Source organism: Pongo abelii, chromosome 7 (genome assembly GCF_028885655.2).
Source record: "Pongo abelii isolate AG06213 chromosome 7, NHGRI_mPonAbe1-v2.0_pri, whole genome shotgun sequence".
NCBI classification, from domain to species: domain Eukaryota; kingdom Metazoa; phylum Chordata; class Mammalia; order Primates; family Hominidae; genus Pongo; species Pongo abelii.
In genome coordinates this window covers 108,640,830-108,664,179 of record NC_071992.2, presented here as the reverse complement: position 1 = coordinate 108,664,179, position 23,350 = coordinate 108,640,830, and the positions used below count along the sequence as shown (strand labels likewise).

Here is a 23,350-nt window from a genome sequence, read left to right as displayed (position 1 = left end):
AAAAAAAAAAAAAAAAAAAAAATTACTGGACTAGTACAGGGGTTCTAAGGGGAAATAATAAAACTATTCTAAGTACTCCCTTGCTTAAATTATTTCTCTGTTAGCCAATTTTTGTTATGTTCTATTGCGATAATAAATAGCTCAAAATCTCAGTAGCTTACAACATCAAAGACTTACTTTTTGCTTCTGTTATATGCTGTTACATGTTTTTTTTTTTTTTTTTGAGATGGGAGTCTTGCTCTGTTGCCCAGGCTGGAGGGCAGTGGTGCGATCTAGGCTCACTGCAAGCTCCGCCTCCCAGCTTCACACCATTCTCCTGCCTCAGCCTCCCGAGTAGCTGGGACTACAGGCGCCTGACACCATGCCCAGCTAATTTTTTGTATTTTTAGTAGAGACGTGGTTTCACCGTGTTAGCCAGGATGGTCTCGATCTCCTGGCTCGGCTGCCTCGGCCTCCCAAAGTGCTGGGATTATAGGCATGAGCCACCGTGCCAGGCCACTGTTACATGTATCACATGTTCTATTACATATTAAGCTCTGCTTCATATAAGTTTTTTTTTCTTTTCTTTTCTTTTTGATCACCCTACTAAAGTGGTAGCCCCTATTTTAGTTTCAAAGCAATAAAATAAGAGAAATATCTTGTATTATTTCGTTTTCGTGCTGCTAATAGAGACATACCCAAGACTGGGTAATTCATAAAGGAAAGAGGTTTAATTGACAATTGACTGACAGTTCAGCATGGCTGGGGAAGCCTCAGTAAACTTAACAATCATGGTATATAAGTGGAAGCAAACATGTCGTTTCTAACATTGTGGCAGCAAGGAGAAGTGAAGAGCAAAAGGAGGAAAAGCCCCTTATAAAACCATCAGATCACATGATAACTCACTCACTATCATGAGAACAGGATGGAGGAAGAGTCCTTCTGCTGAAAATGACTGTCTGCTATTGAAAGTTCCCCAGGCCAGGCTGAGTGACGTGGCTCACTCCTGTAATTCCAGCAGTTTGGGAGGCCAAGGCCAGAGAATCACTTGAGCTCAGAAGTTCAAGACCACCCTGGGCAACGTGCTGAGCCTCTGTCTCTACAAAATATTTAAAAAATTAGCTGGGCATTGTGGTGCACTCCTGTGGTCCCAGCTACTCAAGGAGACTGAAGTAGAAGAATCGCTTGAGTCTGGCAGGTTGAGGCTGTGGTGAGCTATGATTGTATCACTGCTCTCCAGGTTAGGTAACAGAACAAGACCCTGTCTCTAAATAAATAAACAGAGAAATAAGAAAGAAAAAAGTAAAGAAAGTGCATCAAAGATCTGGCTAGAAAACAAAGAATTATCAGAGGCCAAAGTAAAAGGTAAATTAAAGTGGGAACCTAGTATGGTGAGCAGAGTTCATGTTCTGAGGGTGCTGCTAAACCAAACCAACTTTCCCAGATTTTTAGGGTGTCATGGGGGGACAGGCAGAGGAAAGAGCCTAGTCCCACCTGGTAGAGCTCAGCATAGGGAGCACCACAAAGAGTCCGCTTTCAAGTAAGGATGACACAGCCCCCTGAAGACTGAGAAAAGAAAGTTGCCTATTTTGACATTTCCCAGTGGAGGGGAAACATTTCTGAAGAACTGGTAATCACTTCTTCATCAGGTTTGTAGGAATAGCTCACATCGATTGGGTTAACTAACAAACCTCTTATTCCTCATGCTTCAACATGGTCTGTCTGTTCTCTGGTTCTAGGGTTTGTCTTCATTACTGTACTCTCCATCTTCTGTGTCTTAAATCTCATAGTGTGTCCTCATTCTTGCTTTACTCCCTCATTTTGCTGAAGTGTATCTTTCAGTAATTTTCTAAGAACCAATCATTGAAAGTATATTTGCCAGTCTGTTTGGCAAAGACGACTGCTATTTGTTTACCGAAGTCCACTTCCTCTTCTTTCTAGGTATATGGTTATAATTCTCATCTCCCATGAAGCTAAATTATGACCAACGGAATGTACAAAGTGATATGCCACTTCCAGGTCTGGCTTGTAAAAACCTCTCACGTGTGGCCCCTCAAGTTCGTTCCCCCTCTGTGTCCTCTGTGTACTTGTTGGAGGTGGCAGGGCCTTTTTGGTCTGAGTTCCCTGAGTGACCACATGAAGAGCGACGTCTAGTAGCATGGATTGATACCATGGTCCATTAGAAGAGCAAGAAATAATCTTCAAATACACACACACACACACACACACACACACATTTGTTTACATATATATACATCATAATAGTATTCCTTTATTTTAGCATATGCTGTTATCCTACTAATGTTATATACTTTGCATGCTTGCAAATATCTTCATCTTTACATTTCAGTAATATATTATACAAAATTTTAGGTGAAAAATGTTTTTTTCTTTAGAATGTTGAAGACCTGACTACATTGTCTTCTAGGATCCAGCATTGCTGTTGAGGGATCTGATGTTATTTGATTTCTGTTCCTCCTTTGGAGACTAACTTCTTTCTTCTGGGAGCTTTTCTTGTAGAACATCTAATTCTGAAATTTCAAGGTGGTATCATTTGGGTTCATCTTTTTATTTTATTTGCTTTTTTGGGTACTTAGTGAGCTAGTCAAATTTAGGGGCTTATGTCTTTTACCTTTAAAATTGTTTATTGGGTTTTATATGTGATAATTCTCTCCCCTTTATTTTCTCTGTTCTCTCTCTAGAAATATTACTCTAAAGATATTGGAAATGTTTATTACTTTTTCTTTTATATTTTCCATATTTTTGACTTTTTGTTTTATGTTCTGTGAGGTTTCTTTGAATTTTTATTCTAAATATAATTTTCTATATCAAGATTCATATTTGGTAATTTTCTAAAGTCATTATTTTTTTCCTATTCTATTTTCCAAGCATCCTTCTCCTTCTATTATTGCCCTGGTAGATTAATACAATTTGAAACACATTTACTATTCTTTTAGCGGGGGTTTGGTAGAAGAAATAAATCCATAATCCATCTGATATATTTGGTAAGGAGATCTTTATGAACAAAGTATAAGGTAAAATACAACTAGAAACTGGGTATCACTGAAGCCTAGTGATGTTATCTTTACAACGAGGTAACCTCAGTATTTATACTGCTTAGTGCCACTCACCCAGACAGCTCCAGGGCTATGGGAAGAGCCGCAGTAAAGCTGTGGACAGTTTCTCTTTGTGTTATCTAAGACATCCGGTGTCAGGCCCTTCATGGGTGACATTAGTTATGCATAATAACCTGTATTAAGTTCAGAGAACCAAGCAGCAGTATGCCTGGCTTTTAAAACTACAGGCTGTAAAGTCATGAAGAACTTAGTTCAAATCCTGCTCTGGTATTTCCTAACAGACTTTGGTTACGTTTCTTAATTTCTCTGAGCTTCTGAATTCTTATCTGCAACATGGAGATTAATTATTGTCCCTACTTCCTAGGCCTGTTGTGAGGATTAGTTGAGATAATGTATGTGATATAGTTAGCACAGTGTCAGGTATAGGAGGTTCTGAATGAATGACAGCTATTATTATTTTAATGGTACATAATTACACATGAACACAAGCTGTAACATTCCACAAATTGGGATCACCTGGAATGAATTAAGATATGAATGTGCTCTCGAAATGAAGAAATATAATAACTATATAAAATATTACTTGCTTACAATAAGTATTTAAATTGTAGTGAAAGAATTCACCAGAAAAAAGAGGCTGGAAAGATTTACTCAAATTTATAGGTGTGCCAAGGGTCCTGGAGAGAAGCTGAAAGACCCTTTACTGATATATATAATTTATATAATGTGAAGGCTTAAACCTATTGTAAGTAAATAATAAGTTTTGATAAATCATTTTTCTTTGATTTCTTCTTATTTTAATTTCTATTAAACCTGGTTTCATTTTTTTATTCACAGAAGTAAGCAAACATTTTCCTCTAATTCAGATTCTTTAAACAAAAGTTGCAAATGAATGTAGCCTTCATCTATTGTAAAATTAAAGGTAGGTAATTCATTATATTAACACTCTTCTCCTAGTATAACAAAAATAGAAGGATGTATTGTATCATAATTACACTTTAATAACCTTTTTCTCCACTTTAATCTCACATTAAAATAAATGAAACATTTTAAAACACTTATTTAAGCACAAAAGGAGAGAAGATGTAGAATTCCGTTTATTACCCTGAATAAACTGTGTTCCCACAATTGGAGCCATGCCAGGGGTGAATATTTTTAAATGTTTTTTCTGGAAGAGGATATTTTGAAGCCTTGAGGGTTGTGTAGGCATCTAGAAGCAACAGAACTCAACTACAACAAATGAAGCCTTTATTATGTGTGTGTGTGTGTGCGTGTGTGTGTTTTTGTGTAGGAGTGTAAAGCTTGTACTTTCAATTCCTGAATAGTATTTAATTGTATGAATATAAAACATTTTGTTTATTCTTTTGTTGGTTGATAGACATTTGAATTGTTTTCACTCTTTGGGTATTATGAATAATGTGATTAATGTTGCTGTGAACGTCCATGTGTAATTCTTTGTGAGGAAATGCATTTTTATTCGCCTTGGGTAAATATATTGAAGTATAACTACTAAAATATATTGAAGTATAACTACTCGTAGAGTAGGTACAGATACAACTTACTAAAAACCTCTCAAATGTTTCCTAAAGTTCTTAAATTTTCACCCTACCAGTGATGTCTGAGAATTGCAGATCTGCCGCATCCTCCTCAATATTTGGTGTTGTCAACAATTTTCATTGTAGCCATTCTAGTGATGGGAAAGGGAATCTCTTTCTGGTTTTGGTTTGCATTTCCATCATTACTAATTGTGCTGAGAACTTTTCATGTATTAACCATTGATATATCTTCTTTTGGATGCTAATTCTTTTGTCCATTTGTAATTGATCATTTGTGGTTCGGTTAATTATGTGCAAGAGTTCTTTACTTATATGTAAAGATTATAGACATATCATTTGGGAATACTTTCTCCCAGTCTATGTTTTGCCATTTATATTTTTATGGAGTGTTTTTAAGCTAATTTTGATGAGGTAATGTTTTCCAGTTGAATTTTAATTTTGATGAGGTCCATGTATCTATTTTTATGTTAATATGTTTTTATGTTAATTTTATGTTACTACATGTCTTTTTAAAGAAATCTTTGCCAAACATAAGGTTACTAAAGTGTTTTACAATGTTTTCTTCTAGAAGTTTTATAATTTTTGCTCTCATATTTAGGACTATGATGCATTTCAAATTAATATGTGTATATGGTGTCAAATAAGGATTGAAATTCATGTTATCCAGTTATTCCAATAACATTTGTTGAAACAATTTTCCTTTCCCCATTGCATTTAACTTACATCTTTGTCAAAAATTAACTGCCTGTGTATATTTGGGTCTGTTTAATTTATTTTGTGTCTGTCTTATGTCAATATCATATTGTCTGGATACTGTAACTATAAAAGTAACTTGGAAATCAGGCATTGTGAATCATTCAAGTTTGTTCTTTTTAAATATAGTTATAGCTATTCTAGGTCTTTTGCTTTTTTATAACAATTTTAAAATTAATTTATCAATTTCTTTAAAAACATGCCTGTTGGGATTGTACTGCATCTACGGATTAATTCAGGAAGAATCGATGTGTTAACATTATTGAATCTTCTACTCTTTGAACATGGCATTATTGCATTTATATAGGCCTCCTTTAATTTCTCTCTGTTTTTTATTTTAGAGGTCTTTCATATCTTTTGTTAATTTTATTTTTAAATATTTTGTGGTTTTGATGTTATAAGTAACATTGCTTTGGAAATTTTATTATCCAATTATGCTTTTCTAATAATGTGTAGAAATAAAAGTGATTTTTAAATATTGATTTTTAATTTTGTCACATTGTGAAGTTCATAGATTAGTTCTCCTTAGTAGTTGTGTTGAGGATTCCTTAGGATACTCTCTATTGTCTGTGAATAGAAGCAATTTACTTCTTCCTTTTCATTCTTTATGCATATTAATTCTTCTTCTTGCCTTATTGCACCCTCTAGGACATCACTGGTGAAAGCAAGCCATGCCAATCCAATCCTCAAAACCCTTGAATGAACCTTTATAAAACTTAGAAAATAATCCAAAGTCCTTGCCTTAGCCCAGCAGATCTGGTCCTAGCTCCCCTTTTCTGTCTGATACCACCAGTGGTACCGTCTAGTGAGTCTGGCCTTTCAGATTCAGAAGGAGCCACACTTCCTGCTGCTGCAGGGCCTTTTCTTAGGTTTTTGTCTGTGCCACCAACTCTTGGGCTGCTTGGCACTCCCTCCTTTCTTCTGAGATGCCCAGAGCTATTTCCCTGACCACCCTATCTAAAGCAGAGAGGCTATAGTTTCTGCAGAACATGTGTCTCGATTTGTAAGTATACATTTACTTTCTTGTATAACTGGTACAATGAACCTGCAGAAAGCATCTTGTTTCCACTGTCCCTTTGATTTGCTAATTTTTTCTTGCTTCTGGACAAAAAATTTGACAGAATCCATATCTCTTAAATGATAAAAAGGACCTGTGATGATCATGTTGAGGCACAAAACACAGACTCAACTTGGTACCGTCAGCTCTCCTTACACACAGCCCTCATGCCTCTCCTTCCCCTACCTGCTGTGGCTCCTGACCCCAACAGAAATAAGGCTGATGATTGTGCTGGGAAGGGAGGAAGGATGAAAGACAAGGCAGCAGTGTAGGCTTCATTGGCTGGTACTGGGATAAGAGAACTTCATGGCTTCTGGGCCTGCAAGAGGCTTAAAGCGGACTCTTTCTTGGGCTCTTTATTTTTTTATTTTTTTATTTTTCAGGGTCTTCCTCTAGGAACATTCCCCGAAAAGTCAGGATTAGGGTGAGGAAAGTGAGGCAGGGATATGTAAGTCCAGGGTTGAGAACTGTCTTAAAGAAATAATATTTTGTTCATCGTAAATTCTTTGGCATTAATTCTGACTTTTTTTTAAATAGTGCATAAAATTTTACTATCTTGGTTACTGGATTTTTGCTTTTTGGTGCTGCTTAAATTTTGTGCCTGAGGTGAGTATTTTATTCACATCACCAATCACAAACTTGTACTTCCTGTGACATAGGAGATTCATTTTTCTTTTGCTAGTCACACATACTTTAGCTCCTCCTACTTTTTCTACAGCACAGAAAATATACCTTTGGGTTCCTGTCAGCCTCCTAGATTGTCCTTTAAGGTAGAATTTAAAACAGCTCCAGGCCAGCTCTCCCACCTTCCGTGTTCATCTGGTGCACTGCAGTCTCAGTTTCCTTTGCTGGACAAATTCTGGAAGAACAGACCAATCCAAATACAGAATCAACTCTTCTTTATTTTGTTATAGAAACAGCTGGCTGGCCTGTTTCTGCAATTTGGTTTTCTAGGTTGTAGTTAGACATCAGCTCATTGTGTCTGAAGAACTAAGATAAGGGGCAGCCACACTCAAATGCTCACTTTTTTTTTTTTTTTTTTTTGGTCTGGGGGACTCATTGCATAACATTATTTAAAGGAACCCTTCCAACAACACTTTTTCCAATATCCAACACCATAGTTTTCACTGTGGATGAATGGTTTTAAGGGCGAGGAAACCGGCTGAATTGCTTATGTTTTTATTAAGAGATGCTTTATTCATTAGTCATCAGGAAAATGAAAATCAAAACAACAATTACATGCATTTTAAACTCATAAGATTGGCAGAATTTAAGTCTTGCAATATGAAGTGTGGGCACAAATTAATATAACTTCTGTGTTGTTGGTGGAAGTATAAGTTGGTACAAGCATTTTGGAGAATGATTTGGCAATATGTAGTAAATTAGAAGATGTTCATGCTGTCATGCCAAGCAATTCCATTCTTGTGGATGTGTCTTAGAAAACTCCTTGTGTATGTGCACTTGTATATTTGCACAGAGAAACAAGTATAACAATGGTATAAGAATATTATTTGTAACATCATTTGTTATAGGAAGAAATTAGAAAAAATATTGTCCATTAACAGAATGGCTAAATTAATCATAGCCTAGACATCATGTAATTCTGAGGCTGGCGTGTGGTATGAGCTCAATAAATTTTAGTCTTATACTCTCCACTTAGCATCAAAATATGGCTAAATCATTTATTAATTCCGCTTGTGATCTAATACAGCCTGTGAAATGCAGCATTTAATATACTTTGGTACTGTAGTTAAAATTCCAGTGTGATACCCAGTTTTTCTGCCTCTCCATTGAACCATAAACTTCATGAAGGCAGAGATCATTTCTGTTTTGATCACTCTTCTATCTCCTGCACCCAGCACATTGCCTGGAAAATTTCAGAGGCTTCATAAAATTTTGTTGATGGAACAATTGAGTAAATGTATGAACTCTTTTTCCGTAACTATTGTAAAGCATATCCAAAAATAACAAGCTATTTAATATATTTTATTATTTTGTAACAACACACATTCTTACTTTGTAATACTAATGAAGAGTTAGGAATACAGAGTGGATCATAAAAGACATTGGGAAAAAGTAAGATGCATGTGATTCAGCAAACATCAGTAAGAAACATTCAATGAAGTGAAGTCTTGCTTATATTCTCCAAGTCAGAACATGAAACGCTTTAGAAAATAGCATGGAAGTGGCTAGTGGCAGGTTTTCACTATATTCTGTAATAGCCTCTGCACCTGTCTATCCTCAAACGATAAACCTTATTCTCTGTGGATTTACCTGGATGAAAACCAATCAGGCAACTGTACAAATACTACAAACACCTGCACATCAGAAGAATTTAACAGTGCCAGCACCAAATAGTTCTTTTAGTTTATCTCAAAGAATGTTCCCAGCTAATCCTCTCTTGGGGACATAGATAAACACTCTGAAGCTAATACAGTCTTAACATAAATTAAAAATAATGCAGAAAAGACATTTTAGAGAATACAGTATTTTGTTACCTTTGGATTTCTATTCCCATTTTGTGAGTCCCATTGTTGAAAAGAAAACATTTTCATATTATTGTTCTGAAGAGGCCAGTAACCTCAGCACTACACACTGTAGTAGATTTTTTCCATTTTCCTCCCTTGGTAACAACTTAGAAAACCCAGATGCTAAGCTATGGAAGAGATTCCCACAAAGCACCTGGCTTCTTGGCAGATACCTCAGGTAGCTGGGCTGGTAGCTGCTTTTCCATCTGAATTTTTAAAAGTTGGTTTTAGATCCAAGATTTACTTCTAAATTTAAAATATCTAGATTCTTGTCATATTGTCATTTTAAAAAATTGAAATTGTAGTGAAATGTTATCCGAGTAAAAGTTATATGTAAAAGTATATATTATATGATTGTATAATACATCATATAAACTATGATATATAGTACAAATAATATATTATTTGCCTTTTAATATATTTTTCCTGGGTTTACTTGCATTATAACTATAAAAATAATTCCAGGGTTATATTTTCAATAAATATTTTTCTTCTTATAATAATCTAAAATAGCCATTTTCTCTAACATCGCTTCTAAAAATACTAATTTAATCAATCAAGCATCTAAGTAAGAGACAGCTCATTTCAGAATATATCCTAATTAATTACTGATTACTTATATCCTGCCTAATCTAGAAATGATTTGAAATAATATGATACAATTTACAAGTTCTCTTTTTGTGTATCTCTCCCAATGTAAGAACAGATTTTTACTTATCTTTTCTATGATTTCCAGTTTTTTTCTGTTCATTTCTAAAATTCTGCACAATGTTATTTGAAAGGCTTTTTGTTAGTAACTCCATTTATCTCCAAAATGTCTTGACATTTTTAGTGACTCTTTTTACTATAACTCTGACAATGTTTTCTTTTTATCTCTATATCTAAATTTTTTTCTATTATTTTTTCATTTGTTATTTTGTTTGAAATTTGTTTTTCTTTTTCTTTGTCCTTACTACAGTTTAGTAATACTACCTTCTAAAGCCACGCTTAACTTTCTAATGAGTGTTTAGGTTTATGTTTTACATAAATAAAGCCATGTAATGTAAATTTCATAGATTTTTTTCCCAGAGCCTAAATGGTGTATTTCTAGCACATTTCCATTGTCCTGTATTTCAGATAGTCTCACTCCAGAGCATCTCAATAACATAAACATATTTGGTTAGATGCAATAAAGATTTGCTGTCTAACTGCATCCAATTGGAATCTTATACTCTGTAAAGTAAGAAGAAATTAATTTGAATGGTTATGTAACTTCACTACTGAGTTTGTCTCTTCCATTTATTGTATGTTAGCAATTGAATGTTTGCCACTGCTTCTTACCATTAAACATCAACACATAACTGTTATTATTTTTTAAATGAGGCAATATGGTGATTTAAAAAATCCCTCTTATCTTCTGGGCAATAAAGAAGTAAGATAAGAATATTCCCCAAAGTGATCAAGTTGCATCTGGAAATAGACCATCCCAAGAGTAGAAAAAGTAGGAAGAAGCACTAACAGGGCAAACAGTGCAAATACCAAAAGATTGGGCTCACTTTGTGTCTAAGAACTTTCCAGAATAAACAACCTAGCTTGTGTAACCACTACCCACACCAACCTTAGCCCTTCTTCGTGGTGTAGAGCACTCAAAATGCCTCAAACAAGCACAAAATGTTATTGGATTGATTTAGAGCACTCAAAATGCCTCAAACAAGCACAAAATGTTATTGGATTGATTTGTCGCTGTTATCCAATGCTCATAAAATGTATTTTAAATATCTAATCTTTAACTTGACATTATTTTGTTTTTTAAAAACACATTCTGAAGCTCGGAACACTGAAGGATGACTACAGTTGTGAAGTTTCACCTTGGGCAATATAAACGACGTCATTTGGTATCTTTGACTATGATTGAACTATGTGGCCTTTCTTGTCTGCTTTCCTCAAACACACTTTAGCTTTTTTCCAGTCACATAATAACTTTGCGTAGCTTGTAAGCTAAGAAGTCAATCCAAGGTTAAGCTGTTGCTTGACAGAGAAGAAATAAGTAATTCAATATGAATGTTGTGTGTGACAAGGGCATGTGATTTCAGCAAAAGTGATTGGGATATGTGATATAGATCGATTCTTATTCCAGAATCTTTGAGAGTCCTAAGACTAACTGAAGCAGATCCTGAGAGGGAGCTGTCTGTAAGACTGCTTTTTGGTTTTGGAGATCAATGTCTATGCTGGTGGTATGGCTTGCTATAATCAGGCATGTGAGCACCCATATTGACTCTTTTTATTGTTGCTGTTTGTTTGTTTTTTGAGATGGGGTCTTGCTCTGTCACCCAGGCTGCAGTGCAGTAGCACGATCCAGGCTCACTACAACCTCCACCTCCTGGGTTCAAGCGACTCTTCTGCCTCAGTCTCCCATGTTGAAGTGACTCTCCTGCCTCAGCCTCCCAGGTAGCTGGGATTACAGGCATCTGCCACCACTCCCGGCTAATTTTTTTTTTTTTTTTTTGGTATTTTTAGAGACGGCATTTCACCATGTTGGCCAGGATGGTCTGGAACTCCCAACCTCAAGTGATCCACCCCACCTCGGCTTCCCAAAGTGCTGGGACTACAGGCATGAGCCACCACACCTGGCCCCTTATTGACTCTTCAAGCATTTAAGTTGTCTTAGAGAATCACAAAGACAGGAGAACTTTGAAGAAAAGTTAAATGATGAAGTATAGATAAACAAATCTACACTTTGAGAAGATCTATAAATTTGCTACCCTTTCTAAGATCTTCCTGAGCTAATTGTGTTCTGTAGGTCTATAGATGCATAATTTGATCAAGTCCCACTTATTTAGAGAGGGCAATGGTGCTATGGAAATTAAGTACGTTTTTTATATTTGTGTCACAAATATTTTGTGAATATAGGCACGCATGGCTCTGTCAGTAAAAATGTTTAAAAGAAAATGAGAAGCTATGCTGCAATAATTCAACTTGAAAGGGAACCATGTCTTATCTGTCCCTAATCAGCAGCTAACATTCACAGAAACCCGAATCCTGAAGTAGAACTCATCATTTTCCTGAGACCTCTTTCCACATTTATTTGATCTTTTCTCTTCTTTTCGAATCCCTTCATTTCCTTCCCTAGAATTTATTTCTGTCTCTTCATTATATTTCTATGATCTTCCACTTTCCTTTTTTTCCTCATTGTTTGCCTTCCTTAAACTCAATAGGGAACTCTCATGTGTTCCTATGTGTTTTATTTTTGTTACAGTAGTGATGAAAATGATTCTTAGTTCACTTAAATCTAAGTAATATTATAATTCCTTTTGAATTATTTATATAATTTTAGTAAGAATTCCAATTAATTTTAAACAATTTAATGATTAAGATATATTTCCTTTGCATCCAATATTCTTCATAATGCTTGCCATTTCTCTAACCATTGCTGCCAGATTTTTAACTATACATTTTTTACAACTTAATCAACATAATTTCACATACCCTAAAATTCCCCTGTTCAAAATGTACAGCTCAGTGACTTTTAGTATATTCACAGGGTTGCACAAACACCACCACAATCTAGTTTAGAACATCTCAAACTCCCCCAAAGAAACACACGTGCATTAGCAGTCATCCTCCATCCCTACATCATCCTAGCCTCAGGGAACTCCCAGTCCTTTTATCTCTGTAGTTTAGCCAGAGATTTGGATATTTCTTAGGAATAGAATCATACAACACATGGTATTTTGTGGCTGGTTTACTTAACATAATGTTTTCACGGTTTATCTTCATTGTAGTGTGTATTAATACTTCATGCCTTTTTATAATATAATAATAATTTTACATTAATAATATACAAATAACTTTATAATGTTGTTATACATCAATTCTGTCTCAGTCACATAATAAGGTTCAAAATGATTTAAGGAATATCTTCACTTTTAGTGATGAAACAAAGTATATGAATGTGTATCTCCTAATTCTAATGAATAATTATCTTATTATCTCAACGAGTAATTAAAGAAGGAGAATAGATGTGTTCCCTTCTGCCGAAACCAGCTTTCTACTTTTTGTCCACTGAGTTTCCTCACCTAATATTCTTCTCAAACTTATTGTTTTAGTAAAACATCCCAGATCAGACATACATTTGTGAGTAGAATAGCTGATATCCTTTTTTAAAAACTTCTTCTGTTTATAACACAAATTTCTCTGTGTTGGGAAGAAATGGAAACATATATCTGGTCTATTTCTGTCAGGATGAATTAGACAGCAGAGCTATTTCAACTATTAATTTGTTGTAGCACATAATTCAAATATCAGTTGATTAAATCCAGCATTCAGTTACTCAATGAGCATTTATCAATCCTGATGCTCTCATGGAATCAGTTTTGTATGAAATTAACTTTGTGTTGGATGATAAAATTCAAGCTTAAAAATAAACCATAACAAAGACTCGTTATAAAATACCAGATGCTCTTTTCAATTTTTGGTTCTGAAATGGATACGTGTCAGCCAAGGCCAAGAGAAATTTTCTCCAGCTATATCAAATTTGTCCAGCTGCAACCCAGTAGATGCTTTTTTTTCATAAGGTTTTTCTATTTGGATACAATAGTTTTTTTTTTTTTGGTTTGTCCCTACAGTCTGAAGTTAGGAAGAAGAATCAGACTTGCCATCTTTCTCAGGTTTAATGAGTTTGCAAGTGTACAGGAACAATTAGCATGTTGATGGCAACACCAGATCAGGAACCAAGAACAGCATCTAAAAATAGAGAAAACTAAAAATGTTTTCAATATGGTGGAAGATTGATTACATTAATGGCCAAATCTCCCATGTTGCCTGTAGCTACACCCATTACTGTATAACTGGAATGTCTCCTCACTTCTGGCTCAGAGTTTGATCATATGACTTACTTTGGACAAGGGGATGATAGAAGATGTGATCTAAGCAGAGTACTTCTGCTGGCACTCTTCCCTCTGACATCACCATGAGAACGTGGCCACATGACCAGGTGGTCTGCTGGAGAATGAGACATGAGAAAAAGCTACAATCTACCTAGCTATGATGGAACATGACACTCACTATTAGAAACGTGGGCAAGCTCATCCAGTAGCAGAGGTTCCCAGCCAAGTCCAGCCTAAATTTCTGACCCACAGACTCATGAACTTAATACACATTCATTAGTTTGCTAATAAGTTCTTGTGGTCCTTCATAATGTAGCATTATCATAGTAATCGATAATTGATACATATATGGATTCTCAAAAAATCATCACACTTATTGTTAATGCTATCAGAATACCTTCTAGTCTATGTAGTAAGGCAGGTAGAATTTAGAAATATTTCATATGCAATAATGTCAAATTTGTCTGTTATCATGGTAAATAACATGTTGAATTTTGGATGAGGATTTCTTCAGATGATTGAAACTTAGCACGTAAACACATTAATTAGCTTAAATGTTTAAAAACGAACCTTTGTGTAAGAGTTGGGATACTAATCTAAATTTTGTTAAAGAAAGTACTTAAAAATAAGTGTTTATGGTTCTGTTTATTATAAAAATAAAATATTATCATTATGGAAAATTTGAAACACAGACAGAAAAATAAAAGGAAGACAATCATCTATCATTCCAACATTCAAAGATGATTGACGGCTGCTAATATTTTACATATTTTAATGCATTTCTTTCTAGTCTATTTCTTTGCATGTAACTTATTTTACATAGCTATGAATATATTGTTTGCACAGTTTTGTATAAGTATTTTTAAGTTATTATAAGTTATTAATAAATATTATCATAATGGCTGTTTATCACAGCTTGTAGGTAGACTTACCATAATTTCTACAAGTATTCAATTTTCATTGGATATTTAGTTTCATGCTTCATTTTATTTTATTGCTAGTATGAGTAATATATTGGTAAACATTAAGGTACACTGGTCCTTTTTTTTTTGTATAAGAATTACTTATTTTAATATAGAGTCCAAAAAGTGAAATTATAGAGTCAAAAGGTATAATATTTTAAGGCTCCAGGTATATTCCAGAATTATTTTTCTAAAGGTTTATACAAGGTTACAACACAGTGAATACAAAATAGTGAATACAATTCACTAGCAATGTATACTTTGGAAGCCAAGTTATTTGAGCATGAATTAACCTTTACTTGATGACTCATGGCCATTGTTATGAATATTCATTATTGCATAGTATCCAGGGATGATTTCAGGAGCTATTGAGGACTATAAGGCTGTTTTCTCTAATATGTCTCTACCATCATAGTTTTAGTTGGTTTTAGTTTCTTCTTTATTGTTTTCTGTCTTTTTTTTTTAATTTCTATGCCTGAAATCCAAATGATAATATCCAGTTTGGGGAAGGTAGTTCTTAGGACAATGGTAATTCACATATAGTGTTGATAGGAATATAAACTGATATATTTTAAGAAGTATTATTTGAACCAGTAATCCACTTTCTGAAGTATTTTATACTAAGGATTTATAATAATGCATTACACTAAGAAAATAATATGGGTACTGAGGGAAAATTCATCAACAATGATGTTGATTAAATAATTTTAATACTAAAAGTTCTAAAAAGCTAGGTCAAATGAACAATGATATATGTTTATGGTAGAATATTACAGATATTAAAAACCATGTAAAAGAAAATGTAATAACATGGGGAAAATTAAGATGCATTAATGACAAAGAGATTTTATAAAAGGTGATCTGTACTACATATATGTACGTATACAACATAGTACCAATGTTATTTTTAAAAATACTATAAACAGTATTCCAAAATTATGCTACAGAGCTATAGTAACAAAAACAGCATTGTACTGGTATAAAAACAGACACATAGACCAATGGAACAGAATAGTGGAACTCAGAAACAAATCCACACATCTATGGTGAACTCATTTTCAACAAAGATGCCAATTGTATGTTCTTGGCATCTTTGTTGAAAATGAATTTGCTGAGGTGAAATACCATATATGTATATATTATTGCTTATTTGGACTAGCTTTGAGAGAAAAGGTCTCTTCAATAAATGGTGCTAGGAAAACTGAATATCCATATGCAGAAGAATGAAACTAGACCCCTATATGTTGCCATATACAAAAATCAAATCAAAATGGATTAAAGACTTAAATCTAAGTCTTCAAACTATGAAAATGATGCAAAAAAAACATTGGGGAAGCTCTCCAGGACATTGATCTGGGCAAAGATTTCTTGAATAATATCCCACAAGCACAGGCAACCAATGCAGAAACGGACAAATGGGATCATATCAAGTTAAAAAGCTTCTGCACAGCAAAGGAAACAATCAACCAAGTTGAAGAGACAACCCACAGAATGGGAGAAAGTATATGCAAACTAACCATATGACAAGAGATTAATAACTAGAATATATAAGGAGCTCAAACAACTCCAAAGGAAAAATCTAATAAACCGATTAAAATGGACAAAAGACCTGACTAGACATTTCTCAAAAGAAGACATACAAATGGCAAGCAGGCATATGAAGAGATGCTTAACATCACTGATCATCAGAAAAATGTAAATCAAAATTACAATGACGTATTATCTAAGCCCAGTTAAAATGGCTTTTATCCAAAAGACAGGCAATAACACATTTTGGTGAGGATGTGGAGAAAGGGAACCCTTGTACATTGTTGGTGGAAATGAAAATTAGTACAACCACTGTGAAGAACAGTTTGGAGCAGTTTCCTCCATAAACCAAAAATAGAGCTACTACACAACCCAGCAATCCCACTACTAGGTATGTACCCAAAAGAAAGGAAATCAGAATATCAAAGAGATCTCTGCACTCCCATGTTTGTTGCCACACTGTTCACAATACCAAGATTTGGAAGCAACCTGAGTGTCCATCAATAGACGAATGGATAAAGAAAATGTGGTACTTATACACAATGGGGTACTATTCAGCCATAAAAAAGAATGAGATTCTGTCATTTGCAACAATATGATGAAACTGGAGATCATTATGTTAAGTGAAATAAGGCAGGCACAGAGAGACAAACTTCACATGTTCTCACTTGTTTGTGGGACCTAAGAATCAAGTCAATTGCACTCATAGAGGTAGAGAGTAGAAGGACGGTTATGAGGCTGGGAAGGGTACTGGGAGTTTAGGGTAGCATATGGATGGTTAATGGGTACCAAAAAAAATAGCAAGAATGAATAAGACCTAGAATTTGATAGCACAATAGGGTGACTATAGTTGATAAAAATTTAATTGTACATTGAAAAAATAACTAAAGAGTATAATTGGATTGTTTGTAGCAAATGGGTAAATGCTTGAGGGGATGGATACCCCATTTTCCATGATGTGTCTATTATGCATTGCATGTCTGTATCAAAATATCTCATGTACCCCATAAATATATACATATATACACCTATTATACACCCATAAAAATAAAAATTAATATAAAACAAAGAAAACAGTATTCTGTGTGACAGGATTGGGGATTATTTGTGAAATCTTTGTTGTTCTTTCTAAGCTTTCTACTTGCATAATCTAAAGAATAAATGGGTGTTGAATGAGGGTTTAAGGTACTCACCCTTGAGTAAAGTGCATGAGTTCTAGTGTGTGAATTTTATGCCATATTTTTAGGCTGCTCAGATGTTTCTTTATTTCCCTTCCCAATCCTAACCACGTATTCGGGTTGACAAATGAATTACCATGAAATAGCTCTCCTATCACTCCTGGGTGATCGTACATTGAGTAGCTCTCTTGATGGTTTCAATTGCTCCCCTATATTTCAATAGATGTGCCAATTATAACATATACCCCATTACTACTCATCATTCAATCAGTTGAATATTTGAGATATACAATTTATTAAGTGTTCCAGACCTAATGCCCTTTGGGACCAAGGAGGTTATATAAAATAAAAGTAAAGCAGATTAGCCACTGGCTGAGTAGAAAGAAAACAGTTACCACTTACTATTGGCTGATTATTGGCAGAAGCAACATGGGCCTTGTGATGCCAGCTCTGATGATTTTTCAAGTGAAGCTAGAAATCCAATGTTTAAAGCTATCATTCTATTTTTATATCTTAGCTATTAATTCAAAGTGTACAGGCCACAGAAACATAAATGCAAGTTGCATGAGTCCTGTGAGCATCCAGTTTGTGATTTCTGATGTTTAGACATGTCAACACGTCAAATCTGAGGCACATACAGGCAAAGAATTCTAATATAAAGACAAATAGTTTTGCAGCAAACAATCAATTCACTTATTAAACAGACATCTAAGCATAATGTGACTGCAAGACTGTCAAGGTGGCTGAGATGACAAACCAGTATGCCAAAATTTTTCAGTTTTATACCCAGGATCTTTAAGTGAATAGTTTTAGTTTTCTTATATATGTCCTTTGCATAGAAATAATGTCAAAAATTATAAACCTCAATGTGTACAATTCTCTATTATCAAAATAAAAGGGTATTCCAAAGGACCTAGAGAAAGGAAATATGGTAACCTGAGCAAAGGGTGGCCTGATTTAGGGTTACTAGATGTGGGGCTATATCTAGTGTGAGTCTGTGTTCTGGGGCAGGGATATTTTTTCCTAGTGATCTCTAAGGTTGAGATCAATTGTGACAGGGACACACAAACTGCTTAGAAAGCAAGCAGTTCAGACTTGGGCACTCATTATTTAATTTTTTTTCTTTTTTTTGTTTATGCTTTAAGTTTTTGGGTACATGTGCACAATGTGCAGGTTAGTTACATATGTATACATGTGCCATGTTGGTGTGCTGCACCCATTAACTCGTCATTTAACATTAGGTATATCTCCTGGAAACCATCATTCTCAGCAAACTATCGCAAGGACAAAAAGCCAAACACCGCATATTCTCACTCATAGGTGGGGAATGAACAATGAGAACACATGGACACAGGAAGGGGAACATCACACACGGGGGCCTGTTGTGGGGTGGGGGGAGGGGGGAAGGATAGCATTAGGGCACTCATTATTTAATAGGAGTTGTCTAATAATGAAGGGTGACCAGTACCTGGGGACTTTGAGACTTTGGAGAAATTACTTATACCTCCTTTTCTTGGGAGAGAGAAACCGTTGATTCTGTGGACAGCTGAATCTGGGTGTAGACCCTACCATGGGGAGAATAGTGGGGACTAATCCCATTTAGAGTCCTCCTAAAAGAGGGGAGCTTGATCCCATGATTCAGGAAGCTCAGCCTGAGCTTTCAGGGTCACTTGGGAACAATTCTCACTGCACCACAATCAAAGACCTTCTGGCAGATGGAGTGGGGCTAGAATCTGTTGCAATTTAGGGAAAATGAAATTCAGTTAAGGAAAACTATCACTGAGGGTGGGTAGCATGTCAAGCAATTTTAGCTGGCCCTCATATTTGTTGCTGGAAAGGGTCCACAGACTATAGTTTGAGAAACATTGCTGTGTGTGTGTGTGTGTGTGTATAATATACATAAACATTCAATAGAGTCATATATTCAATACATTCAAACATCTATATCTAGCTATCCATATTTGGAAATATCTATCTGTGACTCACTGTATTTTCCAAAGAGGTCCAAAATAATGCCGTGTGCTATTCTTGAACCTTGACACTTTCTTAGGAAAAGGTACAGTTTAATTCCTTTCTTTAATCTGAGGGGGACGGTGACTTTATCGTAATCAATGGAATGTGGTGGAAGTAATGCTATATGACTTCTGATGCTTGATAATTGTGATGGTTAATACTGAGTGTCAACTTGACTGGATGGAAAGATAAAAAGTATTGATCCTGGGTGTGTCTGTGAGGGTGTTACTAAAGGAGAGTAACATTTGAGTCAGTGGGGTGGGAAAGACAGACCCACCCATAATCTGGGTGGGCTGTATATATATATATATATGGCATTAGTTCTGTCTCTCTAGAGAACCCTGACTAATACAGACTTTGATACCAGGAGTGGTGCTAGAGGAACAGAATATGAAGGATGGAGTTCTTTCATTGGTTTTGGGTTTCTGGAGTTGGCTGCTTAATATGATTAGACCCCAAAATGCTAAGGACCCTACTTCTAATAGTATGGAGAACACTGATGGTCCTTGGTGTGAACTGTTTCGAGAGTTATGCAAAATAAATGCATTTGACATTCCTGATTCATTGCTTATGAGAGGCAAAGAGTTTAGTGACTCTATACATAATACCATTGACCATATGTGGAGAACCAAGGAACATAATGAAGCTGGTTGCTTGCTCCTAAGTTCAGTGGACACAATGATGAAAGAAAATGATGAACTCAGGGATTCTGTCTTCCAGCTTCAGAAGCTTCAAATCTGCTAAGATTGGCCTCAGTGATAGCCTTATCTCCTGTAGAGAAAGAGCTGAAATTGTGGAAAAACAGACACAAGCTCTTATCGTGTGAGTGGCTGACCTGCAACAAAAGGTGCATGCACAGCCTCTCCAGGTGTCTACTGTTAAAGTTAGGTCATTGATTGGAAAAGAATGATACTCTGCAACTTGGAATAGGGACATGTGGGAGGACCCTGATGAAGCTAGGGACACTAAGTTTGTAAACTCTGATGAAACCTTTTTGCCAGAAAAAACAGCTTCACCATCCTCAGTAGTGGCAACATCCTCTCCCTGACCCATGCTGCCATCAGCTTTTCCACCTTTGTCTGAGGAGATAAACCCTGCATTGCCTGAGGCAACAGTGATGGCTTCCTCTGAGGCAATTGTCCCACAAAATAATGTTGATGCTCCTCAGGAGCCACCCCCGACACCCTTGTTTGCTTCTAGACCTATAACTAGACTACAATTCCAGCAGGCCCCTAGGAGGTGAGGTTGAGAGTGTGACCCATGAGGAGGTGTGCTACCCCCCCCAAAAAAAAAAACTGCTTGAGTTTTCTAATTTACATAAACAGAAATCTGGAGAACAGGCATGGGAATGTATATTAAGGGTGTGGGATAATAGTGTAAAAAATATGGAGTTGGATCAGGCTGAATTTATTGACTTGGGCCCACTAAGTAGGGACTCTCCATTTAATATTGCAGCTCAGGGAGTTCAAAAAGGTTTAATAGTTTATTTGCTAATAGTTTATTTGCTTTGTTAGCTGAAATATGGATTAGAAGATAGTCCACTGTAAGTAAGCTGGAAATGGCTGATCTACCTTGGTTTAATGTAGAGGAAGGGATCCAAAGGCTTAGGGAGATTGGGATGGTGGAGTGGATTAGTCACTTTAGATCTACTTATCCCAGCTGGGAGGGTCCAGAAGATATACCCTTGATCAATGCCTTGCAAAATAGATTTGTGAGAGCAGCACCTACATCTTCAAAGAGCCCCATAATTGCTCTTCTCTGTATTTCAGATCTAACAGTGGGAACCGCAGTCACCCAACTACAAAATTTAAATACGGTGGGAATAATTGGATCCTGAGGTGACAGGGGCCAAGTGGCGGCACTCAACCGTCAAAAGCAAGGTGGACGTAGCTACTATAAAGGACAGCAGAGGCAAAGCAACAATCAGAATAGTCTGACTCATGTAGAGCTCTGGCATTAGCTAATTAATCATGGTGTTCCTAGAACTGAAATTGTTAGGAAACCTACTGATTCCCACTTAATTTATAAAAGCAGAAAACTTCTAGGTCGAATGGACAAAAGACTAATTTGAGCTTTAAAAACAGAGAATCACGGCCCCTCAATCAATGTCCAGAGTTGAGCCAGTTTGCAGACCCAGAACCCCTTGAGTGAAGGGAGGCCGGGTCCCCTTGAGGAAGGACCCCACTACACTACCAACAATTTATGCAGTGAATCCTTCTCCCATCCTTACCCAAGAAGACCTCTGGCCTTTTACCAGGGTAATCGTGCATTGGGGAAAGGGAAATGATTAGACATTTTGGGGACTACTGGACACTGGCTCTGAGCAGATATTGATTCCAAGGGAGCCAAAATGTCATTTTGTTCCTCCAGTTAAAGTAGGGGCTTATGGAGGTCAGGTAATTAATGGAGTGTTTAGCTCAGGTCCAACTTACAGTGGGTCCAGTGGGTCCCTGGACTCATCCTATGGTCATTTCCCCAGTATCAGAATGCATAATTGGCATAGACATACTTAGCAGCTGGCAGAACCCCCACACTGGCTCCCTGACTGGTAGGGTGAGGACTATTATGGTGGGAAGGCCAAATGGAAGCCATTAGAGCTTCCTCTACCTAGAAAAATAGTAAATGAAAAACAGTATCACACCCCTGGAGGGACTTTAGAGATTAGTGCCACCATCAAAAACTTGAAAGACACAGGGGTAGTGATTCCAACCATATCCAGTTCAACCCTCCCATTTGGCCTGTGCAGAAGACAGATGGATCTTGGAGAATGACAGTGGATTATTGTAAGCTTAACCAAGTGGTGACTCCAATTGCAGCTGCTGTACCAGGTGTGGTTTCATTGCTTGAGCACATTAACACATCTCCTGGTACCTGGTGTATAGCCATGGACATGGTAAATGTCTTTTTCTTCATTCCTGTTCATAAGGCCCACCAGAAGCAATTTGCCTTCAGCTGAAAAGGCCACCAATATACCTTTACTGTCCTACCTCAGGGACATATAAACTCTCCAGCTTTATGTAATAATCTTATTTGGAAATACCTTGATAGCTTTTCACTTCCTCAAAATATCACACTGGTCCATTATATTGATGACATTATACTGATCGGTTCCAATGATCAAGAAGTAGCAAACACAGTGGACTTAATGGTGAGACATTTACATGCCAGAGGATGGGAAATAGATCAGACTAAAATTCAGGGACTTCTACCTCAGTAAAATTTCTAGGGGTCCAGTGGTGTGGGGCCTGTCAAACTATTCCTTCTAAGGTGAGAGATGTGTTGCTGCATTTGGCCCCTCATACAAGCAAGAAAGAGGCACAACGCCTAGTGGGCCTATTTAGATTTTAGTGGTAACACATTCCTCATTTGGGTGTGTTACTCCAGCCCATTTATCAAGTGACCTGAAAGGCTGCCTGTTTTGAGTGGGGTCCAGAACAGGAAAAGGCTCTGCAACAGCTCCAGGCTGCTGTGCAAGCTGCTCTGCCACTTACTTGGGCCATATGACCCAACATATCCAATGGTCCTTGAGGTGTCATTGGCAAACAGGATGCTGTTTGGAGCCTTTGGCAGGTCCCCAAGGGTGAATCACAGCAGAGGCCTCCAGGATTTTGGAGCAAGGCCCTGCTGTCTTCTGCAGATAACTACTCTCCTTTTGAGACAGCTCTTGGCCTGTTACTGGGCTTTAGTGGAAACTGAATGTTTGACTATGGGCCATCAAGTCACCATGCAACCTGAACTGCCTATCGTGAACTGGGTGCTTTCTGACCCATCTAGCCATAAAGTGGGTCATGCACAGCAGCATTCTATCATCAGATGGAAGTGGTATATATGTGATACATCTCCACTCCTGCCACC

The 23,350-nt window shown here is 36.4% G+C and overlaps 2 long non-coding RNA genes across 2 annotated transcripts in view; one reads left to right on the top strand and one right to left on the bottom strand.

Moving 5' to 3' along the window:
* LOC129047474 (uncharacterized) overlaps positions 1–23,350 on the bottom strand; it is a 48,464-nt gene that overhangs the window by 23,871 nt on the left and 1,243 nt on the right. Inside the window, exon 2 of the long non-coding RNA XR_008509184.2 lies at positions 7,155–7,281. This is a non-coding gene — a long non-coding RNA (uncharacterized LOC129047474). The remainder of the gene's footprint in view (positions 1–7,154; positions 7,282–23,350) is intronic.
* LOC129047475 (uncharacterized) overlaps positions 3,894–23,350 on the top strand; it is a 74,916-nt gene continuing 55,459 nt past the window's right edge. The window contains exon 1 of the long non-coding RNA XR_008509185.2: positions 3,894–3,978. This is a non-coding gene — a long non-coding RNA (uncharacterized LOC129047475). The remainder of the gene's footprint in view (positions 3,979–23,350) is intronic.